The sequence below is a fragment of the Zonotrichia leucophrys genome, chromosome 10, assembly GCF_028769735.1.
Source record: "Zonotrichia leucophrys gambelii isolate GWCS_2022_RI chromosome 10, RI_Zleu_2.0, whole genome shotgun sequence".
Classification (NCBI taxonomy): domain Eukaryota; kingdom Metazoa; phylum Chordata; class Aves; order Passeriformes; family Passerellidae; genus Zonotrichia; species Zonotrichia leucophrys.
Genome location: NC_088180.1, coordinates 11,686,450 through 11,704,701, shown reverse-complemented (window position 1 = coordinate 11,704,701; position 18,252 = coordinate 11,686,450). Strand labels below are relative to the sequence as shown.

At 39.8% G+C, this 18,252-nt stretch overlaps 1 long non-coding RNA gene across 1 annotated transcript; it reads right to left on the bottom strand.

Moving 5' to 3' along the window:
• Positions 1 to 14,449: 14,449 nt before the first annotated feature.
• On the bottom strand, positions 14,450 to 18,022 carry LOC135452359 (uncharacterized). The gene is made up of 3 exons (XR_010441598.1): positions 17,960 to 18,022; positions 17,700 to 17,830; positions 14,450 to 14,649 (listed from the first exon to the last, which is right to left on the bottom strand). It is a non-coding gene; the product is annotated as an uncharacterized LOC135452359 (long non-coding RNA).
• Between the last annotated feature and the right edge of the window lie 230 nt (positions 18,023 to 18,252).

The following is an 18,252-nucleotide window of genomic DNA, read 5'->3' as shown; positions in this document are numbered from 1 at the left end:
ATGTTTCCTTATTCTCCTTCTTCCTGAAATATATAAACTGCACCACTTTTTCACTTAGGGTTGAGGGATTTTTCTTTACTTTTTAATATAAGAAGCATTAAGAATAGAATATTTCTCACTTGAACTTTTTTGCTCAATTCTTTAGTGAACTTTTTAAGCACTATTTCTTCCATATAGCATAAATATTCAGTGTCACATTAAGCGCTTAATATCCACAGGTGACTAAGAAACTAAATATTATTATTAACATTTATCAACAAAGCAATCAAAAAGAAGGGATATTTAGACTCCCATTTAGAGAAATAACATCTTCTGCTGAAATGTGAAGTTCTTGTAAATAATTAGATGGTTTTGATACTAAAGGGAGGCATTTGATTCTAATGAGTAATGTTTCCCAGAAATGTGACTCCATTGTCTAATTTTCATAAAACTAATCTCTATTTCTCATAATGATGAATAATAAAATCAATATATTCGAAGTGTCAGAACATAAAACAAGCTTGGAGTGCAGAACACGTGATTTGTCAGATTCGTGGTCCTTTTTGTAGAAGGTAAATGAAAATGTTGAAACAGCATTCATATTTCAACCGCCAGAGCCTACTTCTGAAAATTACTTTCTCAAACCATTAGTATAATCCACTGTTTACTTATTGTGAAAAGTCTCCTTGAAATAAAATCGAGGGGTGGTGCATTCAATACTGAGTGCTCTGCTGCTCCTGCACACACAAACCAGACAAATTCCGTAAAACATCAGTTTTAAGTACCAAGTCCAGACATTTAAGTGTTCTGTTTAAACACAAGGAGCTAATCTGATTTTCTTGTAGCCTGATTTGAAATTTGCAACATAATCTAAAATAAAGAAACCAAATCAATGAGATTAGGAACCTGTACTTTGAGGAAAAAAACCCAACAGAATAAATCCATAGACATGCACAGAAACAAAACAACTGGAATCTGAGATGAATGTAGCTAAACAACATTCTCTCATTTGAGATGACATACACTGATTTCCTGGAACATTTAACATTAATGTGATTTGCTGCTGATCAATTAGAAACCAAGAATACCTGGAGAGGAAAGGTTCAAGTCACTGGATCATAAATCTCAGTTTTAGAAGGTGAAAATTCTCAAGCACCCATTCCTGAAGGTCACATCCTCCCTGTGGCCAGGGCAGCACCTTGCAAGAAATTCCATAGTGGAAAGAAAAATGAAGGCATGAAAGCAAAGCTTAAAACATTTGTCCCCTGAAGAGGGAAAGTGTCTGCAAAAAACTTGATAGAAGTGGGAAATGCAGCAGGGCAACTACAGGAAGGACTGAGGGGAACAGGTTTCATCAGTTTCACATTTCAGGTTTCACCAGTGCTGGAACCCAGGATGCTCTGAGTCACACCACATCCAAACCAGCCTGAAAGGGATTCTTCTGAAACACTGCTGGGATAAACAGATGTTGTTTATCAGATCTCAGAATGTGTCAAAGATCATTTAGCAACGAGTTTCACTGGTTGTTTGTGGACCATGTGTGTTTCAGCAAATAACGTGAGCAACACATAAAGAGAAATTATCAGGTTAGGAAAATTCTTGAGAGATTTCTAGGAACAGAAGTTATAGGGGGAACTTTGAGATGTCTGAACATTTTCTTTTAGTAACAAACATTTTTGAGAACCCCCATATCAATTGTAGCCACATCAATAATTACTACACCTCTGGAAATTACACTTCTATTTCGCTCTCATATCTCATCACACATATCAGATCTGGTAGACAACTGCTTAATCAATTTTTGGTGATTTTTACAGAAACATAGGTGGTTTGGCTGTATAATCCTTTTCATGCATCTGTGGGGGATACTAGTCTCTGAGCATTTAAATGAGTGCTACTATAAAATGCAATTTCCTGATCCAACTGCAAGAAAAGAATTTTTTTAAAATCATTTTCTGTGCTTCAACTGAAGCACAGCTGAGAGAAAAACTTCAGTGGGGGACTAAGGCCAGAGAAATGAGAAGGCAACAAAGACTTCAGCTTCTGCAGCTACTCAGCTCTTCACAAAGCCTTTTGCCATGACCTCCCATACATTTAGAACACAGCCACTTGTCACCAAGAAATCATTTCCAGTCTGCCCACCAGGCCAAGGAAACAAGGTTATTCAGAACAAACCTGAGGACTGGAATCCTCCAATTGTCAAGTGGATGGTTAAACATGGTCAGCTCACCTGGGAATGGTGGTGGTGGGCCAGCTTGCTAGGGATCTGCAGGAACTTCCCCTAAGTATTGAAAGAAATTGTATTCATTGTGGTGAACATATTTATCCCTGGCTAGGTGAGTAGCCTGTGATACCTTTGTGTCCCAAACTGCTGGTGAATCACTGGAAGCAGCAAGGGAAGCTTCTCCTGGAATATTTAACAGCACCTGCTGGGGCTAAAGGCTGGCTGCTGGCAGTGGGATGAGCATAGTCAAAAGGCATTAATAGTCCTTAGAGGAGAATCCATGTAGTGAATTTCCTGTACCTTCATCACTTCATCCTGTCAGGACAAATCAGCCTGCTTGGTCTCTGCCTTTCTGAAAGCTGAATAAACAAAACCCTCAGGAAAACAATTGCTATTTCCAGTGAAATGAGCAGCCTTTCTTTCACTGATTTGCCAAGCAAAAAACTGCCAAGAAGATAGAGAGAGGAAGACAGTCAAACACTTATGAAAAAGGAAATACCATCCCCAAGTTGAATTTGGCTGGTTGAATTGGCAGGATGGGATCAGAAAGGGTATAATCAGAGAGAACAGAATAACAGAATGAATCGGAGTTGACTGGAGGAGGAAACAGAAGTAGATTGTTCAGCCTTGCAGCCTATTGGTGCTGCTGTCAGACACAGCCAACCCTTCCAAGCTCCTTTGGGAAGTCGTGTGCTCTGCCAGGATACAAGAGATGGAGCTCCAGCATGAAAGGGATCTTTCCTGCTTTCAGCCAGTGCCCCAGGCTCTGCATGCTCCCTCCTGTAGTTACTCTGTGATGATGAGGGAGGGAAAAACGCCCAGGATTTGAATGCAAGTGAGAAATCACCTACTAGTATGAGCAGTCACTACTCACTGACATCTGCTGTAGGACTCTGCCTACTGCACCCCAGAAAAAATTCATTGTTACAGGGAAGCAAAGCCTGGAGATGAGCCTGTCCCAGGCAGGCTGTGCTGCTGCCCAGCTCAGTGTGCCAGCCTGCTCTGCTGGTGACCAGGCACAGTGTCCCCACGAGATGGCTGCAGAGGCTGTGGCATCACAGCGAGCACTCAGAGCTGCAGGGCTCAGAGTGCCTCAAATGCATGGGGCACTGCAAGAAGTCCCTCTTTCAAAAACGCAAGTCCTTGAGACATTTGTCAAAACATCATTAAAAACGATTTTTTTAAAAAGCAGAATTAATTAATTCTCCCATTGTTTAGATTTTTTTCCCTTCCTGTTTAGCATTTTGTTCTGCTCATTTTTTTGGTTATATGCTCCACACAATTCAAATAATCAGCATCAGATTATTTTTTCTTTCTGCTTTTTTAAAATCAATCTTTTTTTGGTAAGTTCTTTTGAAGCTTCTGCATCTCTGTTTTCTGCAATTAGGCTTTTTGTGTTAATTACACTGATTGCCAAACCTTCCATCTCTCCCATGCTTGGCTGCCATTCCCTGCTCACGGTGCCTGTTCACTACACCGCCCATTCCTTCTCATTTTGGATTTTTTGGTAACTGGCCATGCCATTCCCTAGCTTGACACCAGCTGTGGGTCTTAAGCTCCAATTCAGCCGAGGAACATAGGCATAACTCCAAACACAAGCTTGAGCAGGAAAAGCTTGGCTGGTCACCTAGCCCTGGAAACGTTGCCCTGACAAGGAAGATCAACAGCACCTAAACAGCAACCTCAGCCAAGGGCTCCCACTCACTGTGAGTGTGGGCAGCTAAATCCAAGTTTTAGCATGGGTAACACAAACACTTTAGTCCAGGGACAGCTACTTGCCTTTATAATTGTAATTTTCTGAGGTCTGAAGGACACAGTGCTGATTTTAGCCCGGAAACCTCTTCTGTAATGGGTATTAAATGTCAAACAACCAGAATCCCTTTCTTAGCCTATATCTAATAACAGCCTTAGTTTGCAAAGTCCCACAATAAAACCCTACATATGATTTCTCCAAAATCCATCTCTATCCCACCCTTGGTTGAACCCTGGCTCATTGTCAGGTTTCTCTGCTGTTCAGAATAGCTACACTTGTTCAAATCCATTAATTATGCCAATGTTGGAGCAAACTTTGGCTAAACAGTAAACCAAAGCCTACCTATTTCTACCCAGCCCATCTTTAGGCATGATTACTTACAGATTTACATCCTCATTTTTACCATGAAACCATTTTTCAGACTGATTCTTCCAAAGTTTAAACAAACAATTGATGCCAGCCTCAGCCACAACCTCAGCATAGAAGCCAACATCCTATTTTATCCTTTAATTGTGCTCAACCATTAACCAATAAAAAAAAAAACAAACTACCATCACACATATATTTAGTACATTTGGGTTTTTTACATCCCTTTTTTTTCTGCCCCAAGAGGGAACAAAATTATTCAGTGTCAGACTTTCATGGACCTTGCTCATCAGGAAAAAAAAAGCTCTGGTCTAGATTTTGACCATGAATAAACCTTCATGGCCTCATCTAAACCCAGTGCCTTAATTTTCATTATTACAGTGTATGCAAAGCATGTGAGTCACACAGATATCCCCTCTGGATAAGGCCACAAAGGCTTTGTTCTAAGCCCAAATGTGCACATTTCCCCTTCTGAAATCAATCCACGTGGCCATTACTAGCTGTTGTTTCATGCTTGTGGATTTGAGGCTTGGCTCTTATTGGAGAGTTGATTGATTAATTTCAATATTGCAAAAGCCTCATTTAGCCAGGGGGACATTTCTGGAGCTCAATTTTCTAACTGAAAACCAACCATAAGAGTACATTAAAATTATCTAATTTTGAGCCTCTGAATCTTTTCATGAGAACTTGCTCATGAGCATCTTTCCCATTTATTGTTTAAAGATACTTTCAGTCATTGTGTCATTGAAATTAGACATGTATGTGATTTTTTCCCCCTATTTCTAATTCTAGAATCTAAAAAGGATTTTCTTGCAGCTTGCTTTTTACAACCTCTAAAAAGTGTGACAATTAAGACAGAGATCCTCAAACAAGGTCCAGAACATGAGGAGGTTCTAGAACTAGGCATAAATATATAAGACAAGTGCTAAACCAGGCAAAACTGTTTATTTTAGAAAGATCTCATTACTGAAGCAGAAAGGACAGTTAATCACTTTGCTTCTGTTTCCCTGGGAAACTGTTCCATTAATGGCATTTCCCACCAAGTTAGCACTTTATTAATATTTTATTTGAAATTAAATCAAATTATGATCATTTGAAGAAAGTAATATAATTGCAATTTAATCTCTTTTCCATTTTCCCTTCCAATTTAATTCAATACGTGATAAAGAGTGGGAAAACAGAGGGGGTGGATTTTTTATATCTATACTTCTTAGTTGTGAGAAAAGAGTGGGTAGTTGTAAATATTTGTGGAAACTTTAAATCTTAAAAAACGAATATGAAAACATGGAACACTTTCATGTGCAATTCAAAATCAGCCTTTGAGGTGGAAAAAAGTGTGCTGCAATATTCTCAGATTTTTAAAAGCAGTTATAATTTTTTATCCAAGCTTGGGAACAAAGGAAGCTGCAAAAGAAAGATTTATCAATAAGCACACAGATATGAAGAAATTGTAAAAGCAGTTGATGGGTAAAAATATATTTACTTCCCCTGCTCAAAAAATTACTGTTTTCTCCCTTTCACTGAGGTTCTGTAGTGGTTGTCTGGAGAGTTTAAAAACACCTGCTGAGAAATAATTTTATTTTTTATATATATAAATACACATACACATATATGCATACATATATATGTATACGTGCATACATATTTTATATATATATATATGTATATATATATAAAATACATAACAAGCATTTTCAATCAGTGATGAATCCTAACATTTTTAGAATATTTTACATTCTGAAGTAGGATTTCTTTTCCAAATGATGACACATGGATTTTAAATATTAGTAGGAAATTATTATTGAAATATATTATGAATATAAACATTACCTTTAAATTCATTTGTTTTAAACCATAAAATATCCTGCATGTATTTAATTTTTCTAAGTGTGACATTAATATTAATGTATCTATATATTAGATAAAATTATGGAAATAACTGGAATATTAAGATTACTATGAAATTGTATGCATTCATACCACTTACATCTGCTGTCTGAAAGGGCTGTATCAGATATTCTGAGCAGAATAATCAAGTGCTGTAGGCTTTTCTAGTTATCTCTTTTTCCTGATATTACTGTAGTCATTACAAGTGACACAACAAACTAAGCACTGACCAAAAGACAACTCTTGGACTGAAAATAAATCTTGTCTAGTTGGAAAAAAAAATCATGCATTGTGAGAGCAATTCCTTCTCAAGACAGAAATGTAAACTGATTTCCAGACAACAGCAGTCCCAGGAATCTCAGGAGTCTTGGGGGAATGCTGGCAGGGCAGCAGTGCTGTGGGTGAGGAGGATGGGATGTCCTCTGCAGCACTCATCTCCTCTTCATCCTGTCCAAAAAAGCCACATTTGTCACCTCCACTGACAAGGACAGCTGTGCCCTAGAGGTGGTTAACTCATAGGATCCAAGAAATATCTGCACATGAAAAAGAAATGCACTCCATCCCTTATTTGGCTAATTAAGGAGAAAACCAGTCTTAGCAGTTTTGAGAAAATCCAAGACAAATTTAAGCATCTGGTATTTTCCACTCATCTCTTCATTTGGGCTTTCTTGGCATATGAGCTGGAGTTTTGGCTGATTTCCACTACAAGCAGAGAAGAGAAGAAGTCAAGAAGTGTCCTCACTTTCCCACCATTCATCTTCACTCTTTTCCAAAAAAACAGTGATAAGGCCAGAGGAATCTCTGTGGGCATCCCAGGCATAGTGGAGCATCTGACTTCCTTCTAAAAAACTTATACTATATGTAGTTGCAATAATTTTGACATATTTTCTCCACACATCCAATTACTTGGAGCCTCTTGACAGCTCTTTTGGCAACTCCTTTTCCTGCTGCCTCCTCAGCTACAAAAGGCTGTTTTTCTTGTCAACCCTAGTTGCATTTGCAAAAAAGAAAAAAAAAAGCCAGGAAGAGATCTCCAACAGATTAGCAAAAGAATAAAAATCTTCCCCCCTCCTCTACAAATATTTTCATGTATCTAAATTCTGTACAAATAACTATGTTCCCAGGTTTAACCAGGAGTTGCACTCATTACTGAAAAAGAAAAATTTCATACTATTCGTCTTCAAAATGATGGTGTGTGAGAAATGTTCAGCCTCTTAACGGAGCTTATTTGACTTCACTTTATCAGGAACATAATTTTACAACAGCTGATGACCAAGATGAATAAAATCTGTTTCTTGCACGTGAGGAATACAGGTTTTGCACACATTCCCATTAAACAGCTTCACTCAAGCAAGACTACAGAAAAATGTAGTTTGGGGTCTCATGTTTAACACCAGAAGAAGAAATCACAGCAGTATAAATTACAGTTTGATCTCCAACACAGACAGTTTAATAGGCCATGATTTAGCAAAGCATTTAAGCAAATGTTTAAATCCCATTGATTTAAGTGGGATTTAAGTACATATTAAGTACTTAGCTGAATTGAGGCCATACTGTGAAGGGACTCTTAGAATAAGGAAAGCACAGTAGGCTTTAGGGATCTTTATTTACAGCTCAGATGTTTAACTTTGCAAATTTGGCTTAGGAACCTGTATAATGCAAAAAAGGAGCCAAGGACAGACTGCAAGAACATTTGGCTGCCCAGGGTCACTTCAGGATAATGCAACATACCAATATGAGATTCAGTTTCTAAAATGCTTTTATCCTGAAATTTACCACATATAATTTATAATTAAGCTGACTTGCCTCAATGTGTCATTCAGCAATTGTATGTACAGATCTCTGATACTGCCAAATTTCTTGTGCTCTCATTTGTTCTTTTCCCATTTTCCCTCTCACTTTTAACCCCAACCTTCTGGTTGCAGGGTGAGGAGGAGGCACATGGCATTTGCTGTTTGTCAATCAACTCTCACTGCAGAACTAGAAATATAAAAAGCAAAAAGCAACAAGTGTTTCATCCTGGAACATGAAAATGTGTTTCCCCAAGAGGGGATCAAAACAGATATTTCACTTAAAGGATCTCTGTTAAAATGATATCATTTCTCCCATGGATGTATCAAAACTGTGTTGTGTCTATATGGACTTTGCCAAATATTATAGCTGTAACAAAATATTATATTGACTGTAGGAGGACTTTTATTTATTTATCTTTTCTTCTTGACCCCAAATCTTATCTGACTCTTATCTAATATATCTAACTCTACTGACACTATTGCAGAAGACTGAACTGTTTCTATTTATCTTGCAGAGTAGGAGTTTGCTTTTGGGGACATTAATAACTCTTATTGTCAGTTTTCTTCTTTCTGGGAACCAGCCTATTTCCGGAGAGCTCTGGAAACAGGAAACAGAACATTGTATCATGTCCAAACACTGCATTTTGTAGGGAAATAAAGACTCATGGAATCACTACTCATAAATTAAAAAAGATTGCTTTTGAGAGAAGTTCTTATGTAGCAGTATGCCCTGAGACTTATTGGAAACTTTCTTGGTACTGTTTTTATGGCAGGTCCAAATAACAATATGATCAAATTTTAGGCATCTAAAAAAAAAATCTCTTTAATTTCACTGCTCAGGTTTGGCTTATTTCTAATAAACATGTACTTATATAGATAACACTGCAGAAATCAATACTCTTCATAATTCTATAAATAAATAATAAAGAGTATTTTCTGTTAGTTAAGAGAGACGAGCAATGTTTTCAAGGCATTTAGTTTGCTGTGGGGAAAGTATCCTAGCAAAACTAATCCCTGATTTATAAATTCAATTTTCAGATTTGTGCTGAACAAGTTTGTGATAATGCTGCGAGTAAATCTCACCCTTTCCTGACTCCTAACAGGTGGTAAATTTTCAGAAAAAACATTTTTTATGCCAAGAAGACACAGAGAGTCTGTTAGAGCCACTTACAGTGCAGCCACTACAATCAAAGTACTTCCAAGTACTCACCCAGCTCAAAAACATACAAGTGCAAGGCCAGTTTAACTACATGATAAGCTGATTTTCTGTCACTGTGTGCACTTTTCCTGGTAATTAAACCCTGCTAAGGAAGTTGTATCAGCCAGGGAATGCCCTGATATCTCTGTGGGTGCCTGTGGAGATGAGCGCACACAAACCATCCGCCCCTCTTGCTCTCACCTGAGTGTGTGCAGAATACTCTGATTCCATTGCTCAGACTTGCTCTGGATTTCTTAGAACTGTGCTAATCCCAGCTTGAACCCCAGGACACAGCAGTCTCTGAGCTGAGGCCAAATGCATTTCTAATGATTAGCAGATAAATTAGGGAAATACTGAGCCTATTAAAATGAACATACTCAGGAATGTAATTGGATAGTGAATTAAATCATTCCTTTCACACTGATTAAACCAATAAAACAGGATGATGGCTCATGCTCTGAAAGTGTATTACCTGACATTTCATCATCCAGTCTGTCAGAAAACAGAGAAGAAAGAGTCACCAAGCTTTAGCAACTACATTCAGAACATTATGGCTATTTAAAAAACAGTCTGTGTTCCCACTGTAAATACCTCAAAGTAAATTTTTACGCTATCCAATGTGTAAATATTTACAATGGATAGAAGCTTAATTTTTCTTCATTCTCAATCATGACAAAACACATTTGTCTCATTTTCCTCCTCAGCTGAATCAAATCTTTTTGATAGTAGTATAATGTGGCTACAAAAATCTACTTTGGGAAAAGATTTAGGTAAACAGCTAAAGAGGATTACTTTTTCAGCAAATACACTAGAGGTTTCCAATACTTTTTGTTTTCACTTGCAATCTCTCCAGACAGGCTAAACTCCCAAGCAGTGGGAAGCAAATAGCTTGTGTAGCACAGAAAACAGTGGTTCTGTACTGGAGGAAGGGAAAATAAACAATTTTTCAGTAAACTTTCTGTTCAGTATATTACTAGATTGAGCCACTGTCAGTTTTATACCAAGGTGTTTATCTGAACAAAATAAATGCCAGAGAGGCTGTTCTCATTCAGAAAATACAAGTTAATATCCAATTTCAATTAACTGTGAAGTAGGAATCTCAGGAATTACAGTAGGTGTGATAATCTCATGTGGAGTTAAAATACTCCCAGCAGTCACACCCCAAATGTCTTTGGGTTTTATTTGTTTAAATTACCAGGTAATACCTTAATGCTTTAGGACGACTGTCTCTGTTCTAGAGGGTGAATGGGGTTCTGCTGAGCTCTAACCAGGGCAGCTGCACTTGGTTTGAGTCCTGTGAGGAGTAAAGCAAATCTCAAATATCTGCCCTGCCTCCTGTGCTCTCTGCAGAGCTGCCAGCCCTGAGTGGAGAACTGAAGCAGCTTTTATAGGATGTGTCTTTTCTCAGACCCCAGGAGCCCTGAAGTGCTCGAGCTGATGCTCCACAGATCTGCCCAAGCCCTGGAAAGCATCCAGCAGTCCCAATGGAGAGATCAGGAGAGATTAATTTCATCTGCTGCTGGAGTCAAGTGTGCTGCTGCAGGGTAAAGCAGCGCTTTGTGAGCTCACCCTGGTCAGATTAGACTGCTCCAGGTCCCAGAGTTATTCCAGCACAGAGAAAGGCTCCACTGCTGGTTGCAGAGCAGGCTGGCTGTTCTTTGCCTCCCTTTGGGTTTGTGGCTATCAGTTTGTCAGCACGGAGGGCTCCTGGCAGGCACTGCCAGCTCTGGGCAGTGCCACCACCCCACAGTGCCACACATGGATGGGGACTCACCCAGGGAATGTGCTGGAAACTGGAAACCCAACTTGGCCCGATCAAGGAACCATCCCGGATGAGAAGGGAATTTACTGAAGGAATTACCCAAATGAGACTGGCAGGCTGTAAGCAATGTAATGTGTTGGTTATTTCCAACATCTAGGGGATATATTGTCCTTCAGATAAAAAATAAACCCGTAAGAGGGGAAAGTTATTTGGTAAAATCACCACAAACCAGAAAGAGTCACTGTATCTTCAAAAGCAAAACTATTTTCAGGCCAACAAAGAAAAGGATTTTGAAGTCTCAGCTATAAATATTCAAAATATTCCACAAACCACTTTGAGAACCCCTTAGACATGGCCAAAAGCCCAGGCTTTAGAGATATTCTTGTTTCTGTGACATTGGCATCAGGTGTTTTTCTGCAATTTTCCGTAGAAACCTTTGCCTTGTCCTCCACAACCTGTGTAAGGTTACTGAGAAACAATGCCACAGACAACAGTTTCCCTGCAGCTTTCCTCCTTTTTTATAGGTTATGCTTTATGGTTTGTATGTACTAAAGTAGACTTAAAAGACAATTATTTCTTTTAATGTCCTACAAGTTCTGTACCAGAGCTCTGATTCCATTGCAGACATTTCTGCTCATCTTAGTGCCAGTTGTAGTTTACTTGCAGAGGACAGAGTGTGTCCATCTGAATTCCTGCTGAAAGTTACTTAAGAATGTAAAGCAACTAAATTAAACAAGTATCCTTATAATCAAACCCACAATAATCTCTATAATTAGCTCTTTTTATCTTTTTTCTTTTTTCATAATAGAACAGCAAAAGACCAGGACTTCTCAGACAGTAAGAAGAATCAAAAACAGAAAATAAGATCAAATATCTTTGTTTTACCAACAATTTTTAGGCTCAGAGACCAGCAAGTCTGTGGAAAAGTCAATACACAGACTTGTGGGCACCATTATATAATTTCCTGTTGCTTTTCCAAGAATCCCATGATCATTTAATGTGGCACTTGCAGGAAATATATAAAAAGGAGTATTGAAGACAGAATTGCAGCAGTGTGATGACATCAATACAAATGCAAATATACACCATCCAGAGATTGTTCCAAGAATGTTATTAAAAATAATCAGCTCTATGAATTCTGGGAGCCCAGGACGGCTGTGCCAGAGAACCTCTTTGGAAGGCCATTGCCAGCAGAGTACAGAAGACACAATCCAATAAATGAGGCCAATCTTTTGAAGAAATGCTAAGTTTGATCCATCATCAATACCTGAGGAACTACCCAAATCTAGGAGTGCAAAGCAATTCTGAAATCGGTACAAAACCACCTGAGGTTTCCAGAGGCTTGGGGAGACACCATTGGTTCAGATGCAGCCAGCACAAATTATTCACAAAACATTAAATTTTCCTTTGTGCCAATGATTCTATGGAGTCACAGCCCAGAGGCCTGACATCTTCAGAGTTTTATTTGCATTTGGGCATTGAGGAATGGCACCTGCAGCTCACCCTAGCCCTAGGAAAGGGGGTCCAGGAGCCCTTGGTACCAGCTTGGCACTGCAGAAATGTCCAGGACAGCAAAGCAAGAGGGAGGACCAATATTTGCTGCACTACAGAGCAGGGTGGAAAATCCAGGCTGTTTCCATAAGGGTTTAATCTACCCCTGTGCTAGCCCAGCTCAAACTGTGTTAGTGTCAGCTGCCACTCTGAGATTTATTAGAAAGGAGTTTAATGGCTCCATCAAACAGTATCCTTTGTTTGAAAGAGGGAAGTACTGATTGCTGATATTATGCCCAAATACATTTAAGACTCTAAAACAGGCTATGGGCAGTAAATTTATTAGAATCAAGTATTAGCAGCTTATTTTTGGTCTATGTCAAGCACTCAGTGCGGGGGGAAGAGATCCCCCACCAAGTATTCAATTAGTAACAATGATCTCACAATGTATTCCTTCTGCTGGGACTCTCATAAGCACTGAGCTCTGAAAACTGGCTGAAATCACTGCTACCAAGTGTGAAATAGGGCAGTGGGAGAGAAGAGGGAATAATAACAATAAAAGGAAGGACTTCTGAAAGTTATAAACCAATAAAAAGGAGTCTGAGCATCACGAGGTAGAAAGCAGGAGGTGCCCACATAGGAAAGGCCTCAGGCTTTGGAGAAATACCCACATAGCAAAGGCCTCAGGCTTCTTCTCATGGCATCTATCCCAAAGAACTTGGACATCCACAGGTTTTCTTTAGTGTGCTGTGACTACCTACTAAAATATCATAAGATGGATCAGGTGCTGCAGTTCCTACCTTAGTGATTCTCAGAGGAAGGTGAGAAATTTGTCAAGGACAATTATAGGACAAAGAGCATGGTATCTGCATAGGAGGAAGAATTTCAGAATTTTACAATCCAGCTTTAAATATACTCCAAACTCTTGCTAGCTCCTCTGAGAGGTGTCTGCAGGGTGCACATGTCCAATAATTCCCCTGGGCCCTGAGCTCAGCTGCTTTCCAAGAACCTCATTGTGCAAGAGCAAATTTGCACTGACATCACATGGCCCTGGCATCTCCCCTCAGCTCTCCCTGCAGTGTGCCAGAGTGTATAATCTCAATTGGAGTAAATAATGTTGTTTCTGTGACACCTGATGACTTTCACCTGATAACTGGAGAGGGCTCTGGCCACCAGGACAGGAAATGGATTTTCCCTTTGTCTCTGTCCGTGTTACACCCAATTTGGTTTTTCTGTCAAAGGCAGGCAGGGACTCAAGATGGCAATAGAGAGCTGGAAAACTCAGATTCCTGCAAAGAGCTATAAATATCCCTTTTGTTGCTTAATGTGTTGTTAAACCACTTGCTTGAGAGGCCTTTAGTGTTAATCTGCCCATCAGTCTCTCAAAAATTCCCATCTAAAATTATCAACAAGTAGTTTGGTCAGTAGAGAATGTTTATTTGCAGTTGCACAACTCTCAGTTTGCAGAATATTATCTGCTTAAAACATAAGCAAACAGCCACAGTCTAGGAAAGCCAGGACTGTGAAAATTAATTCATAACCTTATTTTGCAGCAAATTTAGTGTTAGAAGATTTAGCAACATTTAGCATACTTTGGATATATCATATGCCTTATGGGCAAATATTGTAATATTTTTTTTTTCAATGGCTATCAGTAAAACATATGATTTTAGATAGGAAGTGTGTGTTTTTGCAAAGAAGAGGTTTCTAGTTCCCCGTGTGTGGAACCACCCTGCAATAGAACCTGGATGCAGGATTTCTGGCTTGGCTTTGGGGCTGCTGTGCAGAACTGCTGTGTGCTCCCTGCCAGCTGCTGCCTTCCATCCCAGAGGTGGCAGCCTGGAAATGATGAATGAACTAATTCATACAGTCTGCAGCTGAGTGTCAGAGACATACCTAATACACATTGCACATGCCTGCATGTAAGGACACAAACTAAATTTGGGTTACCAGCACTGAAAAGCCAAGGAATTGTACAATTACCACTTACCAGTATTTCCCATGTTAAATTCATCCAAAAAAAGGTAACATTTTCTACAAGATTATCCTTAATCAGTCTTTGTTCCTTGAAGATCTTGTAGCAGTTTACCTCTTTCAGCCCGAGTGGCTCTGAGGGCTGTGTCAGGGGCTGGGCCAGAGCTGATAAGGGTTTATCCCTTCACTTCTGTGGACTTCACATCGAGCCTACTGCCCCTGCTGGGAGACAAAAAAAAATTGGTTTTTTTTTTAAATAGAAAAGGCTAATTTATGCCTAAGCTGCTGTTTCTGATCAGAGTAAATGTTGAAAGCTTTAAAGCTTTAAAGCTGATTACAAATTAAAATATCTGTGTCCCCAAATGCTCGCCTAACTTCAAACAATTGGCTGCAGAGGGGGAGCTGCAGGGACAGGTGTGCTGAGGACTGACACCTATGTCAAGATCAGAAGAGGGCACTAGGGCTTAAGTTATATTCAGCATAATCCCAGACAAAGAGAGAGGGGGAGAAAAAAACAGTGAAAAGTGTCAGAAATTTTCTTTTGTTATTCTGCTGCTTCTCTCTCATGGAGTGAGAAAGCAGGCGGGGCTGGAGGCCCATGGGACCGGGATCTGTGGCAGCTCCAGCACAGCTCAAGGGGCAATTTCTGTCACAAACATTTACAGCAGAGCTGCCAAACTGTGGGACATCACTCCCCAGCCCACCCCACCCTGCTCGGGTCAATCCCTGCCTGTTGTTCCTCTGCTGGGCTCTGCTCTGTGCAGGCAGCAAAGGCAAAGCCACCAGGGTGGAGCTGCTCACAGGGACAAAGAGCTGCCCATCCACCCTGCTGGGCAGCAGGGAGGGACAGGAGATGCCCCTCATGCAGAAGATTTTACACTGCAGCTTAACGGTGATAAAAAAGCCTCACACCCCCCAACAAAAACCCCTTTGTGTCTTGTTCTCCTCAGAGCCATGAAACAGAATAATTGCATTATCATTGTTACTGGCTGCTAAAGATGGTGTGGTGTTTGAAGCAGCACAAAATGAATTTTCATTACACAGGACCTTGCCACAGATTGTGCATGTCCTGTGCTAAGGGGGGGGCATTCAGTGGTGGTGTGGAACCACACAACACTAGCCAGTTTATATCAGCCAGCTCAGCTCTTTTATCCTCCTCTGCTGCCATTGCAGGGAGGATTGTCTGGACAAAGAGAACCCAGGGTTTCTCTGAAACACCTTCTGTGTGAATATTTTCCTCCCCTTTGGCTCTAAACAGGATTTAGGAAGAGCTGCGCCACACACACTGCATCACACCACTGGACATGTGAATATCCACTATTTATCAATAAATCCATATAAACCTGAGTTGCATGACATACAGACAGCTGTACTAGTTGAAGCAAAATTACCCTGTGTTATAAAAGATAAACACATAAGACTGTAATAGGACTGTAATCAACACTTTCCAGATGTCCTCTCCCAAGTCCCAGCCATTTCTGGCTCAGGGACTTCAAGTCAGATGGTGTCTTTTTTAGATATCCCTTGGTAGATTTTGATATGAATTTCCTCTGGCTTCCTTTAGAGAATGTAAGAAAGATCCAGGAGGAAATACAGTGAATTAGTTTTCTGGCATTTGTTTCTGTTGTCACCAAGAAGAGCAGCCCCAAATTCATCCTTACTCCACACAGAGGTCAGCCCATGCAAGGATGCTGAGGAAGAGCTGTTGGACACCATTGCCTTAGAGACAGGAGTTTTGTGTCCCTTCCTTACTGTTGAACATAAAACTCATCTCAACATCCCTCCTGAAAGTCCATATCCACCTAAACCACCCCAATGGGAGCATTTGGCTTTAAGCTTCCAGGACTTGGAGAAATCAGGGGCCAGAAAGCCCTTTCAGAGAAGAAAAAAAAAAGAACCTTCAACACAATCACTGTTTGAAAATTCATTTACCTCTTATTAAAATGGAAAAGTCAAGTACAGCATCAGTGTTGGGACTGCAGAATTTGTAAAAGCAGGAGGACAGAGATGGATGTGTAGCAGCCTTCAGAGCACAGAAAGCTGTCCTAAAATCACTGTAGGGCCACTGCATTTTATCCTTCCTGCTGGCCTTAACTGTAGCATATATTGAAATACTGAAGGATTCATTTACCAGGAAATGTGCATCCTTTAAATTTTCTGTCAATTCTGTAAAAGAATTATTGGATTCTATGCACTGAAATGCCTGAATAATGTACATGATTTTTCAATATAGCTTGTATTATTGTTAGCTTGCAATATATGCACATGTAAACAATGCAAACAAAATATTTAAGAGGCATCTCACAGTGGGCAACAAATTATGCATCAAGTATTTATTATCTAGTGTATATTCCTCTGTACGCTGGAGGGAAAAAACCTTGGCTTATGCCTAGAAAAAAAAGATATTCTGAACCCACTGAGAATAATTCAAATTGCATTTTATAAGAAGAAATTATGGGTACAAGAGACCATCTGTCTTTGGTTTCTTAAATGCTGCCTTTCAAAATGCAAGATCCCTAGCCTGAGTCTATTTTCTATTTAAAAAATAATTATTGTGTTTTACTAAAAATTGAGGAAGGAAAAGCTGAACTCCTCATGCTTCTTCTAAGATAGACAGGAACAGAAGGGGACTGGCACGTTTGTGTGTAAATCGGGAGCAACTTCATCAAAGAAATTATTAATTTGGGTAGAATGCAGGAAAAAAAAAATTAAAAATCAGAGAACAAACCATTTGGGTTTCTGAAGCAGCCTATGTTACAGCACCTCTCCACAGACTGACCCTTAAAAAGTTTATCAGTGTGGTTTCCCAATGTGTTTGAGGGTAGCAGGTCTCTGTAACTAAAGTCAAATCTTCTAAGGTGGCTTGATATTGCTCTGGCATCTCCCTTTGAACAAGACTTTTAAATCTTATTCTGCAGCTTTGAGATCACCTTGCCAACTCAGACAAGTATCCCTCCTGTTCCAGACAGAAGGTGCTGACACTTCTCTTCCTAAAAACCTCGGAAAAAAATAAATGTCTGTAGCACAAATATCAGCACGTGAGGAATCCTCATGGACCTGAGAGGAAAGGGATGGAAAGTCTGAATTACAGGTAGGAAAAGCTGCTGTACATGCTGGGCAAAGGGCTTTCCCAGGAGACCTCAGCAGCCTCATTTACCTGGTGTAAATGTGTGTGGATGCTGAATATCAATTACAGATCAACAACAGAACATGCAGAATTTCTAAAAGATAAATTTGGTTCACATGGAGGACCTTGTCAGAACTTTTCTTACCTCCTTGTAACTGAATTGTGTCACCACTGAGATTTCCTTGACTGCTATCCCAGGTTGGCTATCACTTCTCTCCAAAACAATTTCCTCTTGGCTGTCTTTGCTTTTCAAACTCAAACAGTTGAGAGAAGAACCTAAAAATTCAGATTATCAGAGAAACACAGTGTTGCCTTTCATCTAGTCCATCCCATGCTTACAGCACACTAAGGACCAAAATAAGAGCCCATATTCAGCCAGATTCTCATTGATGTCAATGCTCTCACCTCAGAATTACTCAGGTCACATGAACACATCACTGAAATAAATTGTGTTCCTGGAGAATTGGCTCTTCCCATGCAGAGTCACAGTCACGACAGCAGAGTCTGATGGCAGGGATTAAAGGTGGGATCTCCCACAGAGATCTAAAAAGGCAGCAACACCCACCAGAAATTTACTACAGTTATGATTCAGGATCTTGCCACCAACGTCTTGGAATGTCTGGTTATTTTAGCAGACATTCCAGGGGGCATACACTGTCAGAAATATCCAAAGGATTTACACTAGCCAAGAAAAGGAG